We start from the raw sequence: 14,890 nt of genomic DNA, 5'->3' as shown, positions 1-14,890 counted from the left end.
CCAGTAGTCTACGTGTTTATCTGTTGTCTGTTGAAGTTTGATCTCTGTTTCCAGGATAATGCCTCAGTACTGCATTCCCTAGAGGGAAGAGACACAATTTTCACATTGAAAACGGAAGAGAAAGAAACAACCCTTGCCTGCCCTTCAAGTTATTTTATAAGCCCTAGTCCCATCCACCAGACTCCACCCGTCCGACCCTTTGTATACCTCTTTCTTTAAAAATCACATCACACTGATTAAAAACCAACACACACCTTCTGGAGTGTGTTCAGAGCACAGCTCTGCCTAAACCTAAAGCTAAACAGGAGAAGGAAGAAGTCAACAAAGCATGTACAGAGCTTGAGGACTCCCCAAGCACATTCCGTCCCTGGGGTTCTGTTTGTGAATCAGCTGGATCCCAGTCCTGATTGTGATATGGTCGCTGGAGAGAAGCTGAGGGAGTTAAAACTTTACAGCTGTAGTTAAATTAACATTACTTTTGGGAAGTACACAGTAAATAATTGCTGATGAAAGTTCACAGAAGAAATGGGTGTTGAGGGCAACAAGGACAGGTCAGTGATAGTGGGAAATAGTGACAATCAGTATCATATTACATCCTAGTGATAAGATGCCTCTCTTTAACCTAGGAGGTGTTGAAATCTGAAATTATATTAGAATACACCAAAAGCATACTAGCACTACACCCAGCTCCAAGAGCCCTCATGGGTATGCAGGAGTGGAGGGAGTAAAATGTATGACTGGTGTTTATGCAATTCATGTGACAAGGAATGGAGAAAAGGAAAACTGCTTCAAGTTCTATCTGAGCAAATTGAAATTATTTTTCAAAGTGAATATAAATAGCTATAAATACCATCCATTTGCATTTGTGGTTTACAGTTTATGAAAAAGGTTTACAAACATGGTTTTATATATAATATATATTATATATGGGTATATGTATATACATATCTATGTCTATATATATGTATATACATATATACTAACATATTTGTTTAACATTAACATGAATAATTCCTCTCTCTCTCTCTGTTGCTATATATATGTATATATGTGTGTATATATATATATATGTATATATATATGCATATATGTGTGAATAAAAATACAAAATGTCAAGTGTTTTCTAAACTGTAGTTCTAAAAATAATGGCTTGTGTCAATTTTATTTTCAAACATTTGTTACCATATGTACTGTTATTTTCAAAGTAAAGAAACTAAATATTTACAAACTTCCATTTGTTCCAATACTGAATGATGCTTTTCTTCTCATGTTGTTATTCTATGCCTGATTACAAATATGGTTGCTAATCTTTGTCATCACCTTGATTAGACATAAAATCACCTTGAAAAAGACAACATTCATGTGACTATGAAATACATTGCCAAGAAACAAAGTCCTGCTCAGAATGTGATGGCCACCAATATTCATCTCAGCTTCCAGATACATACACAAGGTGACCAGTCACCTTGTACTTAGGCTGATGTGCATTTTCTGACATGATGGACTGTATTCTCTCAAATTGTAAGCCAAAGCACATTCCTTGCCAGATGTATGGTTACAGGAACAAAAAGAGTAACTATTTTAACAAGCTTCAAAATTAAGAAACCTATGACTTTCTTCTGATTTTATGCTACTCTTGCAAGGTACATATTCAAACCTTAGAGTTAAATTCAATTTAGAAAATTTTTAGTTTTGTAAATAACACAAAAATATTAAATATTTCTGTATCATATACTTTACTGAATTTAATGTTTCCCCACTGCATGCTCTATATTGATTCTGCAATGGGCTTGTATGTGCTTTGCTCTTCATGTTAGTAGGAGATCTCCTGAGAAGAAAAATGATAGTGTGTGTGTATATATGTGTTGGTGGGGGGGAGAGGGGGTTGAAGGCCATTTGCTGACAAGTGTCCCTCTTACTTCTGGGTGGTTTCTCTTTTGTTTTACAAAGGCATTGGACTAAAAGCATGGTATCCATTTTTGGAATTAAAAGTTTTACACTGATTAAAATGTGAAATTCACCTAAAAATACCTTTATAGAAAAGTTGAGAATAAATATTGAACAAATATCTGGACCCTAGTCCAGTGAGGTCTAAAATTCCAACATCTGAGTGCATGTGAGTATGCATGCATGTGTATGTTCATACATGTGTGTGTGCCTTTTTCTAAAAGCTTTTGTGAGTTTCTTTGACCACTTCTTTTCTTCATGAGCTAAGAATCTAGCCATATTTTTGCAATGATTTTCAGGATGGTTTAACAAAATATTGATGCCCTACTACTGTTACCCCTTTATTTGTGTTCCTTTCTTGTTCAAATTGTTTATTGTATTGATAAAACTTATGTATCCATTTATTGTATTAGATATGATAATTATGATTAAGTTCAATAATTTAAATACAAATGACTGATTTTTATAATTCTCTACCACAATCTACATTTACTTACCTATATCCAGCACAGGCTAAAAAGCTAATCAAGATCTGCTCATGTTTGAAGCAAAGTCACACTCATGCATCCAGTGGACTAAACATGCCTTATCTTTTTGTCTCACTGTCACACAGAAGTGCTGTATCTTGATTGATTATAACCCCAAGCTCTTGACTTACAATGCTGTGTCTATCAACTCTTATCAGCTCTCCATTCCTTACGCTTTTACTTTTCTGTTTCTGCTGCCATCCTGAATATGACAAACTATAACACAATAGCCCTCACTCATCTCTCACCCCTGCTCTTCCTTTCTTCCTTTGCAATCTGGTATCATGGTTCAAGGTAGCCTCTATCTGTATGTCTCAAGCAGATATGGTTGCAAATATTGCTGAATTGAATCATAATAGGGACTTTCCAAAACCATTGTGCTATCTCAATCCAATGGCTATGCTTGGTTATTTGACAAAAATTTATTTACCTTACATTAGAATACTGAGTTTATGGAGTGTTATATTTTCCCTCCACAAAATAACTTAACAACTACATGACAAAGCTGAAACTTTCTGGGAGCTTCAGTTTTCCGTACTGGAATTCCCTTAGTTTGCCAAGTCCATGTGGTGTAACTCCCAGACATCAATGATCAGCTCTACCAGGCTAAGTTAATCCCTCTCCTCCAGACATTTGCCGGTGACATGTTTCAAGTCTCTTATCAAAATTAGTATTTTTTCCTAGTGCATACTTCTTTCCTTTGTCTTGCCCCCAGGTTCCAGCAGACTTCCAGTATCGATGCTCTCTGACCTCTTATGTGCTCCCTTCTTTGTTCCCACCATGTCAATTTGAACTACTGATCACTGTTCAAAACAGATCACCTTAGTCATCTTCAGATCCACATTGTTAAGGAGAGCTGACACCTAGCGACTCATTATTTATAAGCTATCTGTTCTTTGAGAATGGCTTGTAGACAACCCGTATGCGTATAGTTTCCTATTTTGAAATGCATTCTGACACACATTCTCACATTTAATCCTCATGAAAAGCTTGCCAGGAAGCAATGGAGATTTCATCTGGTTTGAAATGAGATCAGCCAGTCTCAGAGAGATCAGGACCCACAGAGTTTACAAAACAGCCTCAGGTCAGGACACTGGTAATGACAAGGTTTAGAGTACAGGTTTTTGACTGCTTTTACTGTGGTCATACTGTATGGTGAAAGTGCAGGGCTATCTCAGTAAATAGAAAAGACATGTTTAAAAGTTTGTTTTACGATATCACTATTTTAGAACATTTTAAGAACTTCTGCATGCTTATCAAAGCCATACTTATTCTACTTTGAGAGTTCAACCAGCCATTCATAATTAAATAATAGGGCAGATTTTTGCTAATAATACATCTTTGCTGCTCTTAAGTATGTAGCTGCCACCACCAACAATCTGATAAGGACATAATGAGGACTATGTATCTGAAATATAAAGATATCCACAGTAGGATTAGCTGGGTGGTGAAGCTCACCTGCAAAATTACATATTAAATCTCTATACTCAGTCAAATATTTAAGTAACAAACCAAGCAAGAGAGGCTTTGTCAGCCTCTTATTTGGAACCAGAGATACTTTAGACTTTGGTCTCATCTGTATATTTAATCTTAGATATGAAAACATCATATTAATTAGAACTTCCCCATTAATTACAGTAGATTGTTTAGGGCATGAGATAGGGAGGGTAACTTTAGTGCAGTTGGAATGATTCTTAGAAATATCATATTTGTAGCAGGCTGGGAAATTTATTTTTAATTCACCTTGGTAAAATCTATTTCATCGAGAAAGTATATAGATACTTCAATCTTAAAAAAGGAAAACACCATAGTTCCTTTGTTGCAGTAATTTTTCTTTTTATAATAAAATTTTTTCTTATGAAAGAAAAATGACTTTACCATAATTGGTTTCTAGTAGACTTTATTCTTTTGTGCATACACCTGTCTTCTTATCTTCGTGTCTTTAAGATTTAAGGCTGCAGGATTGGCTCTAGTTCATGGTGGTATTTGTGATGCACTATGGATTGAATTGAAATCCTTTGAACTCATTTAGGCTGTGACATTTTATGGCAGATTAATTAAAATGATTCGTAGTTACTTTAGCCTCAGTGGGAGAAGTGAATGGGTTTCTCATGTAAAATTCTGTCTTGGTTCACACCACTCCCTGTCTGATCACTCTAGCATTCTCTGCATCTGTTTCTGTTAAAGGTTATTTAATAAAGATATTTCAGTTGAATGCATAGGTACTTTTGTTTGTGGCCCAAGACAAAGCCTTTACAATAACACGTGTTTGTGACTCAACAAGTAGTTTTCAATCCAGGTCACATTTACTGCCTGGGAACAAAGCATCAGAAATTCAGCAGGCTCTCTTTTGCCAGGTTTGTTGGAGAAATAAAAAAATGGAGACTGCTGTATGCCATGGCACCAAGTTGGTAAGAAACAGACCCCAGAAAGCAAGTTTTTTTGTTTTTGTTTTGTTTTTTTGTTGTTGTTTTTTGAAAGATAGTCCAAATACTTGTAAGTAACCTACTTTATGTGAGACTGGGTTATTCCTTGACACAATGTCTGAATCAAAAATAATAATGTCTACCTATCGTATTCACTAGGGACATTGTTGCACCATAACTGCGGTCATTTTCAAAGGTTTGTCTGCTTTAAACAAGCTAATCAGCATGTAAAGTCTGTCTAGTGAGAATATTATGTTGAAGATGGACAGGAAGTTAGTTCTTTGTTGCTTATTCAGCTGACATATTAGTTGTTTTATTGTTTTGAATTTTTCTGTCTTATTTCTCCTCTGTTTAAATTTCTCTTCTCTGGTTATTTTGCTATGTATTAGCTCTGGCAAAGCACTGTCTTCCAATTTTAGTCGCAGATGTTTTGGTTCTGGTTAGGTATATTCTCCGTCTCTCTTCTCCAAGAGTAAAATTATTTGAATAAAGAACAATAATCAGAGAAGCTCTTCAAAACTGAAAAAAAATGTTCAGAAGAGTCTGCACGAGCAGTGTGTGGTCAGACTAAGCTTCTAAAGGCTATAAGTGAAAATGCAGAAGAAAATTCTTATTGTCCACAGCTAGAGATTCAATTAGTTTGATTTGGTCAAATGAGTGATTTTAAATAAAAATAAAGTATAAATAAAAAAAAACTGGGTTAGTCAGTTGAAGAGAACTGAAATCTTTGGATATTCAGTTGCATCATGTGATGTTTTTTCTGAAAACTGTCTTATGAGAGAATGCTTTTGCTAAAGTAGACAAGTGAAGGATGTTTTGCTGAGAACAGATACATGGAATTTTTTCTGGAAGCTGTTCTGAAGAAGGGGCATGTGATGTTTTTCTAGAGCAGATATTTGAAAGAACACGTGATATTTGGAAAGGATGTAAATACAACACAACATACAGTTAACACGGCTGTGTGGCATTGGTCCACCTTGCCATTCTTTGCTGGTTTTCATTGATCTTTGCTGACTTTGGTCTTGGCTGACTTTGGTCTTTGCTGATGACACTTTGATTTGCCTTACCTTCTTTGTTGATCATCATTTATGGTGACTTCTTAGAGAGAAACAAATCAAAGAACTTCTGGTTGTGTTCCAGTGACTTCTTGCAGACTCTGCAGGCTCATGCTGACTGGTAGAGCCACGAATTTCCTTCTGGATCAAACTGCCATTATGTGAATGGTGTTTGTAAGTGGGTTGAGCTTCTGCTGCTGGTCATGTGAACTGAACTGCTGATACCCTGACAACACAGATTGGATTCACCCCAAAGAAATATTTCTAAAAAGATCCAAATCTCCCTTTTCCCTATCCACCTTTTCTTTCCACTACCTCTTGTGGGTACTGGGCTAGAAGGGAGATTAAAGTATTTAAGTGCACTTATTAAAGTAGGTTTTAAATACAAGCCTACAGTCAGCTGTCTACACTTGGCAAAGGCTCAGGCCAAAATTTATCAAAGCAGAAAGCAAGTAAGTAAAAAGACGACCCAGGGAGTAGAGGAAAATATCTCCAAGCTCTCTACATGATAAGGCATTAATATCCAGAGTAAGAAAGTAATTTTAACTCAATAACAAGAAAACAAATAACATGCTCAAAAATAGGCAAAATACCCATATAGACAGTTTCCTATGGAAATCATAGATATGATTGACAGGTTTCTTCTTAAAATAATGTTCATCAGAAGACTGGAAATCCAAAACACAGGAGATAACACCTCAAAGTTAATGACTATTATCAAAAAGGTAGAAAGGAGTATGTCTTTGTAAAGACACAGAAAAGGTGAAACACTTGCAGATCATCATTACCAATGTAAACAAATACAGTTATTATAGAAAACAGTGTGAACACTCCCTAAAAAAATCAATCTAGAATTTACTATATGATCTATTTCCCATACCCCTAGGTATACATACAAAGGACATTTCAAAAGCACTTTAAAGTGCCTCTTAAGCCCTTTGTATCATATTTAGTATAGCTAAAGCTATGAAGCAATACTAAACATCTGTCAGTGAATGTGTGACTATAGAAAATGTGATTCAGGCACATGCACAGTATAATAATTCCCTGCTTGAATAAAAGGATGTATGACATTTGCAAAAATGTACATGGACCTGGAGGACATTAATTGAAAATGTATAAGAGCCTTTGGGCTGGGGCAGACACAGAATTGGTCTGCTCCTGTGGAGATACTGACTCCTGAGTCATCCTAGAGGAGCCACTGCACTCAGAGCAGCGGAGGAGCCACTGTACTCAAAGCAGCTGGAGCCACTGCACACAGAGCAGCCAAGGAGCCACTGCACTCAGAGCAGCAGACACCAAGGAGATTAGGATCATAAGACTACAGAAACATCTGGACTCTGAGGAGCTCTGCAACAAGCAAGATAACTGGAAATACAGACTCCAGTCTCACACAGTGAGGGCAGGTAACACTAGAGTTAACCAGATGGCGAAAGGCAAGCGCAAGAACATAAGCAACAGAAACCAAAGTTTCTTGGCATCATCAGTACCCAGTTCTCCCAATATAGCAAGCCCTGAACACCCCATCACACCTGAAAAGCAGGATTCAGAATTAAAATCACTTCTCATGATGATGATAGAGGATTATAAGAAGGAATTAAGTAACTCCCTTAAAGAAATACAGGAGAGTACAAGTAAACAGATAGAAGCCCTTAAAGAGGAATCACAGAAATCCTTAAAGAAATGCAAGAAAACACAAAGAAGGAATTAAACAAAAACATTCAGGATCTGAAAATGGAAATAGAAACAATAAAGAAAGCTCAAAGGGAGACAACCATGGAAATAGAAAACCTAAGAAAAAGATCAGGAGTTATAGACGCAAGCATCACCAACCGAATACAAGAGATAGAAGAGAGAATCTCAAATATAGAAGATACGGTGGAAAATATTGACACAGTTGTCAAAGAAAATGAAAAATGCAAAAAACTCCTAACTCAAAACATCCAGGAAATCCAGGACACAATGAGAAGACCAAACCTAAGGATAATAGGTATAGATGAGAATGAAGATTCCCAACTTAAAGGGCCAGTAAATATCTTCAACAAAATTATTGAGGAAAACTTCCCTAACCTAAAGAACAAGATGCCCATTAACATACAAGAAGCCTACAGAACACCAAATAGGCTAGACCAGAAAAGAAATACCTCCTGTCACATAATAATCAAAACATCAGATGCATAAAACAAAGAAAAAATCCTAAAAGCAGTAAGGGAAAAAGGTCAAGTAACATATAAAGGCAGACCTATAAGAATTACACCAGACTTCTCACCAGAGACTATAAAAGCCAGAAGAGACTGGACTGACATCATACAGACCCTAAGAGAACACAATTGCCAGCCCAGATTACTATACCCAGCAAAACTCTCAATCAATATAGATGGTGAAACCAAGATATTCCATGACAAAACCAAATTTGCACAATATCTTCCCACAAACCCAGCACTTCAAAGGATAGTTGATGGAAAACGCCAATACAAGGAGGGAAACTACAACCTAGAAAAAGCAAGGAAGTAATCTTCCAACAACCCCAAAAGAAGATAACTATACAAACATAACTTTACCTCTAATAACAAAAATAACAGGAAGCCACAATCATTTTTCCTTAATATCTCTTAACATCAATGGTCTCAATTCCCCAATAAAAAGACGTAGACTATCAGATTGGATACACAAACAAGACCCAGAATTTTGCTGCATACAAGAAACGCACCTCAGTGACAAAGACAGACACTACCTCAGAATAAAAGGGTGGAAAACAATTTTCCAAGCCAATGGTCCCAAGAAACAAGCTGGAGTAGCCATTCTAATATCAAATAAAATCGACTTTCATCCAAAATTAATCAAAAAAGATAAGGAAGGACACTTCATACTCATCAAAGGAAAAATCTACCAAGGTGAACTCTCAATTCTGAACATCTATGCTCCAAATGCAAGGGCACCTACATACATGAAAGAAACTTTAGTAAAGCTCAAAACACACATTACACCTCACACAATAATAGTGGGGAATTTCAACACCCCACTCTCAGCAATGGACAGATCATGGAAACAGAAACTAAACCGAGACACTTTGACATTAACAGAAGTTATGAACCAAATGGACTTAACAGACATCTATAGAACATTTCATCCTAAAACAAACGAATATACCTTTTTCTCAGCACCTCATGGTACCTTCTCCAAAACAGACTACATAATTGGTCACAAAAAAACCCTCTACAGATACAAAAAGATTGAAATAATCCCTTGCATCTTATCAGATCACCACGGACTAAGACTGGTCTTTAATAATGACAAAACCAATGGAAAACCCACGTGCACATGGAAACTGAACAACTCTCTACTCAATGATGACTTGGTCAAGGAAGAAATAAAGAAAGAAATTAAAGACTTTTTAGAATTCAATGAAAATGAGGACACATCATACCAAAACTTGTGGGACTCCATGAAGGCAGTGCTAAGAGGAAAACTCATAGCTCTAAGTGCCTACAAAAAGAAACTGGAAAGAGCACACACTAACAACTTGACTGTGCAACTAAAAGCTCTAGAACAAAAAGAAGCAAATACACCCAGGAGGAGTAGAAGGCAGGAAATAATCAAACTCAGGGCTCAAATCAACCAAATAGAAACAGAAAGAACAATACAAAATATCAATAAAACCAGGAGCTGGTTCTTTGAGAAAATCAACAAGATAGATAAACCCTTAGCCAGATTAACAAGAGGGCACAGAGACAGTATCCAAATTAATAAAATCAGAACTGAAAAAGGAGACATAACAACAGAAACTGAAGAAATTCAAAAAATCATCAGATCCTACTACAAAGGCCTATAATCAACAAAACTGGAAAACATGGATGAAATGGACAATTTCCTAGACAGATACCAGGTCCCAAAGTTAAACCAGGAGCAGATAAACCATCTAAATAGTCCCATAACCCCTAGAGAAATAGCAGCAGTCATTAAAAGTCTCCCCACTAAAAAAAGCCCAGGACCAGATGGTTTTAGTGCTGAATTTTATCAGACCTTCAAGGAAGACCTAATACCAATTCTCTTCAAACTATTCCACAAAATAGAAACAGAAAGAACACTACCCAATTCGTTCTATGAAGCTACAATTACACTCATACCCAAACCCCACAAAGACCTGACAAAGAAAGAGACCTTCAGACCAATCTCCCTTATGAACATCGATGCAAAAATACTCAATAAAATTCTAGCAAACTGAATGCAAGAGCATATCAAAACAATCATCCATCATGATCAAGTAGGTTTTATCTCAGGAATGCAGGGATGGTTCAATATTCGGAAATCCATCAATGTAATCCACTATATAAACAAACTTAAAGAAAAAAACCACATGATCATCTCACTAGATGCTGAGAAAGCATTTGACAAAATTCAACATCCCTTCATTATAAAAGTCTTGGAAAGATCAGGAATTCAAGGCCCATACCTAAACATAGTAAAAGCAATTTACAGCAAGCCAGTAGCCAACATCAAGCTAAATGGAGAGAAACTTGAAGCAATCCCACTAAGATCAGGGACTAGACAAGGCTGCCCACTCTCCCCTTACCTATTCAATATAGTACTGGAAGTCCTAGCCAGAGCAATTAGACAACAAAAAGAAGTCAAAGGGATACAAATAGGAAAGGAAGAAGTCAAAAATCTCACTATTTGCAGATGATATGATAATATAATTAAGTGACCCCCAAACTTCTACCAGAGAACTCCTAAACCTGATAAACAACTTCAGCAAAGTGGCTGGTTATAAAATCAACTCAAACAAATCAGTAGCCTTCCTCTACATGAAAGATAAACAGATTGAAAAAGAAATGAGGGAAATGACACCCTTCACAATAGTTGCAAATAATATGAAATACCTTGGTGTGAATCTAACCAAGCAAGTGAAAGACCTGTACGACAAGAACTTCAAGTCCCTGAAGAAAGAAATCGAAGAAGATCTCAGAAGATGGAAAAATCTCCCATGCTCATGGATTAGCAGGATTAATATAATAAAAATGGCCATCTTGCCAAAAGCAATCTACAGATTCAATGCAATCCCCATTAAAATCCCAACTCAATTCTTCACAGAGTTAGAAAAGCAAATTCTCAAATTCATATGGAATAACAAAAAACCCAGGATAGCGAAAACTATTCTCAACAATAAAAGAACTTCTGCAGAAATCACCATCCCTGACCTCAAGCTGTACTACAGAGCAATGGTGATAAAAAGTACCTGGTATTGGTACAGAGACAGGCAGGAAGATCAATGCAATCGAACTGAAGACCCAGAAATGAACCCACATTCCTATGGTCACTTGATCTTTGACAAAGGAGCCAAAACTGTCCAGTGGAAAAAGGACAGCATTTTCAACAAATGGTGCTGGTTCAACTGGAGGACAACCTGTAGAAGAATGAAAATTGATCCATTCTTATCCCCTTGTACAAAGCTCAAGTCTAAGTGGATAAAGGACCTCCACATAAAACCAGATACACTGAAACTAATAGAAGAGAAGGTGGGGAAGACCCTCGAATACTTGGGCACAGGGGAAAAGTTCCTGAACAGAACATCAATGGCATATGCTCTAAGATCAAGAATTGACAAATGGGACTTCATAAAATTGCAAAGTTTCTGTAAGGCAAAGGACACTGCCAATAGGACAAAAGGACAACCAACAAATTGGGAAAAGATCTTTACCAATCCTACATCTGATAGAGGGCTAATATCCAATATATACAAAGAACTCAAGAAATTAGACTCCAGACAACCAAATAACCCTATTAAAAAATGGGGTATAGAGCTTAACAAATAATTTTCAACGGAAGAAACTCGAATGGCCGAGAAGCACCTAAAGAAATGTTCAGTGTCCTTAGTCATCAGGGAAATGCAAATCAAAACAACCCTGAGATTCCATCTTACACCAGTCAGAATGGCTAAGATTAAAAACTCAGGTGATAGTAGATGCTGGCGAGGGTGTGGAGAAAGAGGAACACTCCTCCATTGTTGGTGGGACTGCAAGATGGTGCAACCACTTTGGAAATCAGTGTGGCGGTTCCTCAGAAAATTGGCCATAGCATTACCTGAGGATCCAGCTATACCACTCCTAGGCATATACCCAGAAGAAGCTCGAACATATAACAAGGACATCTGCTCAACTATGTTCATAGCAGCCTTATTTATAATAGCCAGGAGCTGGAAAGAACCCAGATGTCCTTCAACTGAGGAATGGATTAAAAAATTTGGTATATTTACACAATGGAGTATTACTCAGCTATTAAAAACAATGAATTCGAGAGTTTCCTAGGTAAATGGATGGAACTAGAAAATATCATCCTGAGTGAGGTAAGCCAATCACAAAAGAACACACATGATATTCACTCACTGATTATCGGATATTAGCCCAGAACCTTGAAATGCCCAAGATGCAACTCACAGGCCACATGAAGCTCATAAAAAAGGAAGACCAAGTGGGGGTGATTCAGTTCTTCTTAGAAGGAGCAACAAAATACTCAAGGGAGCAAATATGGAGACAACGTGAGGGACAGAAACTGAAGGAGGGGCCATTTGAAGACATTTCCACCTGAGTATCCATCCCATGTTCAGTCACCAAAGTCAGATGCTGATGTGGAAGTCAGGAAGTGCATGCTGATAAGAGCCTGATATGGATGTCTCCTCAGAGGCCTTCAAGAGTCTGACATATTCAGAGGCAGATGCTCACAACTAGCCTTTGAACTGATCATGGGGTTCTCAATGGAGGAGTTAGAGTGAGGACTGAAGGAGCTGAAAGGGTTTGTGGCACCATGAGGAGAGCAACAATACCAACCAACCACAGCTCCCAGGGTCTAAACCACCAGCCTGGGAGCACTTAGGGAGGGATCCAGGGCTTCAGCTGAATATGTAAGAGTGGAGGGCCCTGCTGGGCATAGGTGGAAGATGAGATCCTTGACCTCATGAAGGCTGGATGCCCCAGGGGGTGGGAATTTTGAGGGTGGGAAAGTGGGAGTGGGGGGGTAGATATGGGTTACATCCACAGAGAAGAAGGAGGAGGGGTAAGGGGATAGGGGGTTTCCGCGTGGGTGGGGGATGGGGTAAGGGGACAACATATGAAATGTAAATAAAATTTCCGATAAAAAAATAAATAAAAAGAAAAAAAACAAAAAAAAGAAAATTTATAAGACATAAACAATACATGATCTTACATGTAGGTGGAATTAAAAAAAATAACCTTGGTTCTTATGATTGAGAATAAAATGGCAATGAGCAGGGTATGGCATGGAGTGGTAGGATGGTCAGGATGGAGTGGGTAGAGCTGGTTAGGAAGATGTCAGCTAAAAGGTGCAAAACCTCAGTTGTGTGGTAGAAATAAGCTTAAGAGGTCAATTGAACAGCAGGATGGCAACAGTCGGTGTTACTATATTATATCTTAAAAATCTCTAGGAAAATAATTCTATTTCTCAATATGAAAATAAGTGTGATATAATGAAAGTTAATTAACTCTCTTGAGTCATTCATACACCTATATCAAAATAATATTTTGCATATGATAACTACATATGATTTTTAATTTATTGGTTTAAAAATTAGTCAGTTACAAGGAATTCCCCTAAGTTTAGTTTTGCTTTGCTCGAGTAATAGAAACAAAACAACAGCTTTCTATTTATTTTGCTCTAGCATCATGTACACTAGGTTTCTCCAATGCCAACAGATGAGTGGAAAGTTGGCTTTGAGTTGTAATTGCCTAATATGGTCCTTTTATGACCTTTATTCCTTCCATGACCCTTGCTTGCTGAATCTCTCCGTTTCATACACTTTCTGTTCTAAACTATTATGTCTCCCCCAGCCACATCAGGTGTATTTGCTATCCAATCATTTCACCATTCTTAGGGCCACCAGTCTCTTATTACGTGCTGATGGAATGCACATCATTTTAGGAAACAAAGAAACCCTCAAAATTTCCAATGCCACTAACCTATCCCCATTGGGGACATGGGAGAAACAGTTACTGCCTCATGATTCAGCCCTTGTCAGGATGATAACCCTCCCTTCTTGGCAGGAAAAGTTACTTTTTGGAGACTTCTGTAAACTGTGAAATTTGAGGACCACGAATCAAGCTTCATTTAAATATGACTGTGAAGAATATAGCACTAAAAAAAAAAAACTGTGAGCTATTTCAATAGGTATGCCTGTACCAGTTATCAACTCCTTGGGGATTGTAAAAAAAATCTCATATGGTACTTTATTTACTAAGTACAGTATGTTTAGATCAATAGACAAATTGATAGCTATGCATTCAATGTATATCAAATTATATGTTATAATCATTATTTTGATAATCATGCTTATTGGAATGATTGTATGACAGATATACGACATTTGGTGACAGATACTTACAACTTAGTCATGAACATATGAAGTGCCAAACTCTGCTGTAATGCTGCCCTCTAAAAGCCCCATAATAAAATCAATTCCAAATTTTCATTTGTTAAAAAACAGAAGATTCTTGGATTGTACTGCCTCTGAATCAGAGGGGAAGAAGCATTTTCTGAAACCTGTCTTTCAGACAAATATCAAGTGTGACTTTTATAAAGATAAAGCATGAGAGTCACTGATGTTGGCACTGTGAGCTATTTATGAATTTTAAATCAAAGCACAGTAGGACAAAGCAGTCTTTTTCTACACCACCTTGGTACAGAGAGTAGACCAGAGAAGAGAGAGCTGGAAGGCTGATTCAAGACACTAGGTAGGGAACCTTGGATAAAATCCAAGTGAGAGGATAGGTTTGCTGGCACCAGGATGCAAAGAAATAGAAAGCTGAGACTAGGAAACAAGATGAATTACTACGTGATCACAATGTAGAGGGAAGGAGTCTGGTGATTGCAAGCTTCTATGATGATGGGAACATGCCACCCTTTTCAGGGAACAAACTGCAGAGGA

This window comes from Grammomys surdaster, unplaced genomic scaffold (genome assembly GCF_004785775.1).
Source record: "Grammomys surdaster isolate TR1022 unplaced genomic scaffold, NIH_TR_1.0 126189, whole genome shotgun sequence".
NCBI classification, from domain to species: Eukaryota; Metazoa; Chordata; class Mammalia; order Rodentia; family Muridae; genus Grammomys; species Grammomys surdaster.
This window is presented reverse-complemented; position numbering follows the sequence as displayed.